This window comes from Cibotium barometz, chromosome 24 (genome assembly GCF_041138505.1).
Source record: "Cibotium barometz isolate CiBa-2024 chromosome 24, ASM4113850v1, whole genome shotgun sequence".
Classification (NCBI taxonomy): Eukaryota; Viridiplantae; Streptophyta; class Polypodiopsida; order Cyatheales; family Cibotiaceae; genus Cibotium; species Cibotium barometz.
This window is the reverse complement of record NC_141069.1, coordinates 56,068,437-56,077,073: the sequence shown is the minus strand read 5'-3', so window position 1 is coordinate 56,077,073 and position 8,637 is coordinate 56,068,437.

The following is an 8,637-nucleotide window of genomic DNA, read 5'->3' as shown; positions in this document are numbered from 1 at the left end:
ACAATGCCCATGGCAAATTGCTAGACCTAATGAAGCCCCTGGTGAGGCAGTCAGCAAGCTGACGCTCTACCTCACTGTCTTCACTAGTGCTAAGTCGATACGGAGGCTTGCAGACTGGTTTAACATCCTTGAGCACTTCAATGGCATGTTGGACATTGCGCTCAAGGGGCAAACCAGACGGCAAGTTACTTGGAAACACATCACAAAATTCAAGCAAAAGGCTTTGCAAAGAATTAGAAACTTGTTGAGGGAGCTTAGGAAAAATTCGAGTTTGTTTATTATTATGCATAGCACTAATATGTTCACATATGACAGAAATGAGAGATTTAATACTCAAACTGGAATTAAAATGACCACCACTAGCATCATCATGAGACAAAACTGAAGGAGACATATAACACAAAAAGAGATTTTCTATTTCATGAGCATGTACAAGGCGGTCCACTTTAGCAGAACAATTGAGTGAAGATGGGGGCATATAGCGCTCACCTTGCAAATGAACTTGTTTACCATTAACCTTAAAATCAAAAGTATTATCTAGATAACTACAAGAAAGAGATGGTCCTAAATGAAACAATCATTCACAACCCAAAATAACATCAGCTCTAGTAATATGCATAACCTGAAAATCTAAGTGCATTTCATGTCCTTGAATAATGAGTGGTACTTGCTTAACCAGCGTGTCCCATACAAGCTTCAGAATAAAGTACTATAGCCCCATTGGCCTCGTGAGGGAAAAAAAGGGGGGGATCCCTAGCCCCCTCTTTTTTTCCCTCATGAGGCCAACGTGGCTATCCTCTGAGGTGGTTGATCAGATTTTTGGACGGAAGAGGATAGGTCCTTGCTTTTTGATCAGATTTTTGGACGGAAGAGGATAGGCCCTTGCTTTTCATGCAAAAAAAGTATACGAGAATACCAGTATACCTGGTCTACATTAACAAGTCGGACCCTTGCTTTTCATGATGGAGATGTGAGTATACTTGGTTCAAGGATGAGTGTGATTCGAGAGAAGCCACCGATTCAAGGAAGCGATGGAGAAGCATCATGATTTAAGGATGATACAAAGTAGAGGATGGAGGATTTGAGGATGAGAGAAAGTAGAGAATGGAGACAAAGTAGAGGATGGAGATGATAATATTAGGTATAATATTACTAATAGTACTATATTAATATGGAGGATTTGAGGATGAGAGAAAGTAGAGAATGGAGACAAAGTAGAGGATGGAGATGATAATATTAGGTTTATATTAATATAGTACTATTAGTAATATTAATATTAATATATTATTATAATAATATTTATTTTTAATATAGTACTATTAGTAATATTACTAATATATTAATACAATGGTAATATTAGTAATATATATTAGTACAAACATATTTAATAGGAATTATCAATAATAATGATACCAAATATTAAGGGCGGCTTGCATTTAATAGGAGCTATCAGCTTTAGCATAAAAATTGGTCACGGCCTCATGGAATGATTATGTGAATATGTCCACCACCTCATGGGATGATTATGTGAATATGGTCATGACCTCTCTTTCACAACAACCTTGCAGAACTTTTACATGTAATAAATGCACATGGGTGGTAAATATGGCCACGAACTCATGGTGGGATGATTATGCGGATATGGCCACGACCTCTCTTTCACAATCACCTTGCATAACTTTTTCTAGCTCAGTAACCTCTAATAACATTGTCTTTATAGTGCCCTTATTTTCCACCATCTTATTGCTTGCTTAGTAGCCTTCACTCAGTAGCCTCACTTTGCTCATCTGGGCTCTCCTCAAATGCATGATGGCTTCTGAAGAGGAGGCCACAATAGAATGGACTGTCAATGGTGTTAAGTTGAGCCGCTCTATCCCTCTGAGAGGTGGGAGTGTAATTGTAAGTTCACACTTCCTACAAATTCTTCTTCCTCCCGGGCATTAGTTTGGGAGGCTCAAAGCAGTTATGGAAGGGATCCCACCAATGGAGGTGAAGGTATTCTCGCATTGGGATATAGAAGGCAATGAGCATTATCTTCTTGATACCATATTGTTAAAGAGGTTTGTTCTTCTTAATGATGCATTAATGGATAATCTAGAAGAGACATGACCTTCAATAGGGGGTGCTAGTGCTAATGTTGTACCTAAAGAAGAGTGGGGTGTTGATGTAGATATGGATTGTGTCAAACCAACAACTTTTATTGTTAAAAGTGAGAATGAGGTGGAGTGCATTAAGAAAGGTATAGGGTGCAAAGATGAAGATGAGGGTTCAACTAGTATCAGATGTGAAGGATCAAAATCTTGCTATGTCAACCTTGATGACATATTTGGAGCTTCACAAGACCTCACAACAACTGTGGAGCATCACTGGTAGGTCCATCAATTGTTGTGACCATCAATTGTTGTGAGGGAAAAGATAGTTCATGTACCCATTCAAGACAGTGGAGACGATGATTAAGAACCCTCAAAAGACAATGAGAATTGTCAGTCAAGCCAAAGTATTTTTCCATGGCTCATGGAGAGCAAGAAAAATAATATCTTGAAAACCAAGATTATGAACATAAAAAAGAGGATCCATGTAAAGGAGATACCAAGGGAGTACAACGGAATTCTTATTTTGGAATTTCCTCCTACTTTTGGAAAAACTAATGGAATGGATGGCATGGAGCAGAAATATGATGGGCATGTATGGATGAGACCTTCAAACAACTAATATGTCTATCCAGAGCACTGTCAGACTCAGCTGTTGTGTAGGAGCATTGGAGTGTCACAGGGTGAATTGGCCTTATTATATTAATAATAAGAAATACAACACATCCTTCTTTTAGGGGAAGGTTTCAAAAGAAAATTGCACTTGGCCTTCAAGTTAAAGAAGGAAACAACAAAATAATATGTCGCTATTATCATGGGGCTGCCTATTGTGTGGACATGTGTCCTTGTATAGTTTATTATGTCGCTGCACGATGTAACCATGACAATGATAATGGTTCACTTTGGTGATCATCTTCATTTGGTACAACCTGGAACATCTAAGGTTATGATAGAAAAAACAAAACATCTTGTAGCGAACATTGTAAAAGTGGATAAAAATGCCGGTCCTCACAAAGTGCAAATTACTGTGGCCAAGGAAATGCTCATGTCTTCCTTGCACAGCTCTACTACTGATGATAACACTATTGGAGATGCAAAATTAAATCACTTCTTGGAGGAGCTTGTGTCACTAGTTGAGAACCAGAGGTATGCACATTTGTGATAAATAGACTCTTTCTAAAGCAATGGTTTTCATGAATACTACTTGAGTGTAATATTGTACGTACGTAGATTTTGATAGATTGTCGCACAAGAAAAAAAAAACAAGGATGCTTATTGGGGAGGGTTATGATAGCATGCTAATGCTTAAAAAGAGATCAATGTACTCTTTCTTTCATGGTAGTAGATTTCCCAGGCAGGGCCTACCTGATGAGAAGTGCTTCATATTCAAAATGTCAACAAAGGGCCCCGCATCAAGAGTGGATCTTGTGAATCACATGAGGCGAGGAGGTACTAGAGATTTGTGTCAGTCATGGGTGCAGTTTGATCATACACATCAAGTCATCGGTTGGAACACAATGACATGTCACGTATATGATCCAAGGCATGACAATGACCTCTAGGTTATGACCATTTGCATCCATAAAATCATTATCCTTCTCTTCAGTGTACTGGAGCTCACGATTGCTACGTGCAAAATGGAGGAGGAAGACACTCAAAGCCAGGTTCTATTTTGGGATATGTTGAATGCAACCAATAAAGCAATGCGAGTGCCCACCATCAGATTTCCATGGTTTCATGGCAGATGAGGCAGGAGCAAATTGGCTTGCAGTGTTGTGTTCAATGGAGGTCCTGATAAGATAATGGTGCATCGTGAACATTATGGTGCAACACCTCATTCGGTACCCTCGCACATCGGGGTATCTATACTCATAGACGCAATCCACGTTAGTTAAACAATTAATTGAACACATCAATTAATCCTAACATCGTCATGAGATATAGGCAACCATAAAATCAAAATACATGTACCAACAACAGGCACGGCACACATGGGAATCCCCACTATAAAATAAGAAATATAATTCCCAATAAACAAGAGTTAATTCCCATATCATTCCCTCTTGCTAGGGTTACAACTGATCTCAAATGCGTAAATCCATGAGAGGATGGCTTCATGATTGGTGTGGAAAACTAGATCAACACATAATACAAATATGCAATGAACCAATCAAATGAACATATGTGAAACGAGTCTATGTGTCCCATACCACAAAGGCATATTCCACATATACACATAAGATGGTAAAAGATAGAAGACATAAATGTGTCTAGAGTAAGTACATGAAATGAATATGATGTCCCATACCACCAAATTAATTGCACATATCACTCCTTTAGAATAGAAATTTGAGACGGAGTGGCTAGTTCCCTCTGAAACTTGAATTCTGACACAAATTTTCTTTATCTTAAAAATTTATTTAAGTTATCAAATTAAAACTAATCTTAATGTGTTGAATCTATGGTTTACTAATTAGGTTCTTAGGTTTAAAAAATATTATAGAAATGCTTAAATAAATATAGAACAAATGTGACGTTTACAAAAGGAAGTGAATATATACATACCTCCATCATTATGGTGTTATTGAAATTATTTGTCAAAAACAATTTTGACACTCCAAAGAGATGTGAATCGTTATGGTTTCTATGGATAGGGAATATAAAGTTGTTAAACATAATTCATGAGAAACTAAACATCATAACAGTAAAAGATAAATTGATTATGGATATAAGGATAGGAAATACTAACCTTGGGTTGAAAAGCTGTTTGAGAGGTTGTGAGATTGTAAATAAAGAATAGATAGAATTGATTTTTCAATATATCCAAAAGCACAATTATAAATGTGAATGACAAGTAACAATCCTAACAATCTTGATTAAGTAAATAAGTCTAAATCTATGTACTTACCTTAGTGTCAAACGATATGATGATGAAAAGATTAATTTGCATTTGAAGTTGAAATAAACTTGAATAATAAATATGAAACTTGGCAATCATAAGGTTGAGTGAATTATAAGATCATACCTTACATATATTCGGTTACAATGATTTTCTACATTGAGAATAACTCATTAGAAATTAGAGAGAACAATGAGAAAGCAATGCGAATGGATTGAGTTTTTTTTGAATTTCTTCCAAAGCTGATTAAGGTTATATTAAATTATAAAGTTATAAGAAATAAAATCTATAGTAATATGGTTTGAAATTCTACGCACAAATATTTAAGCATGATTACTATTGCAAGGATAGTAAAAATGAGAAACTTACTTGCGAATCACTGTCTGAAAGATAAAGCTTACATAGAAATATTGGAGGAATTATTTACTAACTTATAGAGAGTAACAACTTACTTGCAAGTGTTGGATAGCTTTGCTACAAAAAAATGCATCATTAAAAGGACACAAATATTGCAAGCATATGTGATGTGTTAATTTACTGCTGATGATTAAAATTATGAAAAATAGAGAAACTTACTTAGGTTAGACTACAAAATATTAGTTAGAAGAAAACAAATCGAATACTTAACTGGTAAATCATTGGAGATTTTGCATATACTAATATGCAGGTTAGTTTCAATTCATAATATAATATCAAACTTTAGTTGTTAATTTATAGAATTTAGAAAGTTTAGTTATTACTTAGCTTTCACTTGCAATTTGTAATAAGAAGTGGGAAGCTCGTATGTCAAAAAGTAAGTGGAAAATTTAATATTTATTGATTTCAAAAAATTAACTATTAACCATGGGTCCGAAAATCTCCAAAGGCTTGAGAATAATGCTCAAAAAATGCATCTGATGTAGAAGATAACTCCTTAATCCAAGTTATAAGTTATAACTCCTTAATGTCGAAATAAATCCAAGTGATAACTCATTGAAAAGTCTTCTTAAGAGTAAAAAATTGTCAAGGAAGAAAAACCCTGGTGTCCACTTGGTGAATTTCCTTTTGCTTTTGTGTAAACCCCCTTTCTTTCCACTACCAAATTAAGAATGAATGATGCCGAAATGAACCAGTTAAGAAAAACCCTAGTGCCCACTTAGTGAATTTCCTTTTACTTTCATGAAAAGCCCCTTTCTTTCCACTACCAATTTGAGAATGAATGATGCCGATGAACCACTGATCCCCTAAGAGATTAAACATCTTTTTGTTCACATAGGTTAGCAAATAATCTATCTATTTAGAATCAATATTCACTAATAAACCTTGTTAGGCTAGCATTAGCAAAAAGGAAAGAAGGTGAATAAACGTATATCGAAATAGGATACATGAATAATCAATATGAATAATTAAACAATTAAATAAGAGAAGAACTAGAAAAAATCTATTGGTCAAATAATGTTTTAACGACACTAAAATTTGAAGTAACAAATAATTGGGAATAGCAAAAATTATAAGGATTTTTTTTCTTATCTTTATTGGTGAGTCAGAGAAGTCAATAAACTCCATATTCAGAGAAAATATCGTTGTCGAAAATATAATCCTGCTTCCGTTCATAAATAAGTCAATAAATTCTGAAAACGAATAACTAAGATTGAAAATCAAAGTCGGAAGGATTTATAAAATTTTCATAATAAGGCCCACTTGTAATCCCTCTTTGAAAATAAGTAAAAGCTTTTTTGAAAGCTTTTTACAAGCTTTTGTGTTATGCTTTTTTTTAAACAAAAGCTTTTAAGCTTTAAAGCTTTAAAGCTAAGCTTGGAAGTAACCTTATCAAAGCTTATTAAAAAGCTTCACAGTCCGCCCCCACATTGTTCGTGGGCCAACGGCTAGCGTAAAGGAAGAAAAGGAAATGAAGCCGCCTGTGAATGCTCCTGTCATTGCCATAGTGGAAAAGAAGATAGAAAAGTAGCCAGCAATCTGTGCAATCAGCCAACAGTGTGACGCAAGATATATATTATTATTTTTTCTCTCTCTCTCTCTCACTGCACACTGCACGAATTACACCAGTGGATTTTTAAATCCACACACGCCCGTCTTTTTGCTGAATTTTTTTGAATCTATTGCTGCTTTTGATGCCATGATTTGTTAATTGAAAAGAAAAAAGTAATTAAAATTAAGTATACATGATTTTCCCAATTGATTCAAATGAATTCTTGCGCTTATTAATTGAAGAAAGCTTGAACCCTTGATTATGGAAATCCCGTCATATCCATTGTCTTGAAATCTAAGAGTAGGAGAATTATTCTCATGCCTTGCTCCATACATCCATAAAGAAGGATCTCCAAACCATATTCAATTTGCCAAAACTACTTTTGTGAGACTAAGGATGGTTTCTCTTCCACAATAGTGGTTTTACAAGAAGGGGTGACACCAATTGCTAGCCTTTGATTCCAATCTGCATCCAAGGGTCTACAAATTCCCATGAATCATTCCACCTTTGTCCAAGAGTTAGAGTTCTTGAGGCTTTGTCTCCTTTACCCTTTGGACTTTTGTGAGCTTGTATATGTATCAAATTGATATGAAAGAGCATAACATAGCATAAACAAGAGAGATGGAACAACATCACCATCAAGACAAGATTGGGTTCAATCTCCCCCCTTGTGCATGTAGCTCCACTTCCACCACATGAGTATTTTGAGAATTATATTTAATAAATATCCCAAGGAGCTATTAATAGTTATGCATACAAAATTGGGCTTGCTTTTCCACTTTTACAAAAATAGCTCAAACACTAGATCTTGTTCACACACTAAGTGTAAATAATTAAAACTCTTCTAGCATATGTACTAGGAATATAGCAACGCCATGCACAAGCGTGCATAAATATTTTGTTCAAACATTTGGCACGTGACCAACAAAATAACTCATAAAATAACCTTGTGCTCATTCGCATATATAATAACCTTGTGCACATTCGCATAATATTCCATTAAGCTGATTTTTACAAACATTAAATCAAGCATATTTTTCTACGATTATTATGCATCAAAAATATGATAAAATATATACCTATAACACAACTGGTTGTCTGGAGAGGGGTATAAGACAAAGATTACATTGTATGATTCTTGTGTCTTTGACATGATGGTAGATGCATTGCTACAGAGTGCGAAGCAGCATGCTTACATGGTAGGTAGGCATGTTGGAGATGGACCTAGCCTAGAAGGATCCTGGGACTTTACATGGTGATAAGGAGACAGTACAAAGGAAAATAAGATAAGCACCAGGCACTTATGTAAAAAGAACAACTCTTACAGGCTCATGCGATGGAGACAAGGGAACGTAAGTAGCATGGGAGACCACACAAAATTAGGTTTGAAGTTGGAGCTCTAAGCAATGCAAACACAACGTAAGGGTAGGCGAGAGTGAAATTTCCACCTTTAGTTGAGGATCGGCAAAGGTCACACATAGAAAGTTCACCAATAGTCAAGGAGGGGGACCCATTTTATTCAGTTCAAGAATTTGCAATGAATCATTCTATGTGGGCTATAAGAATAACTCCAATAAACTCAAAAGTGAAGTGCTTGGGGTGGATAGATAAAAAAAATTAAGTGTAGTCGCGATATTCCAAATTCTTCAAGGGGGGTGGTGGCTCCTTGTTTCTTCTTT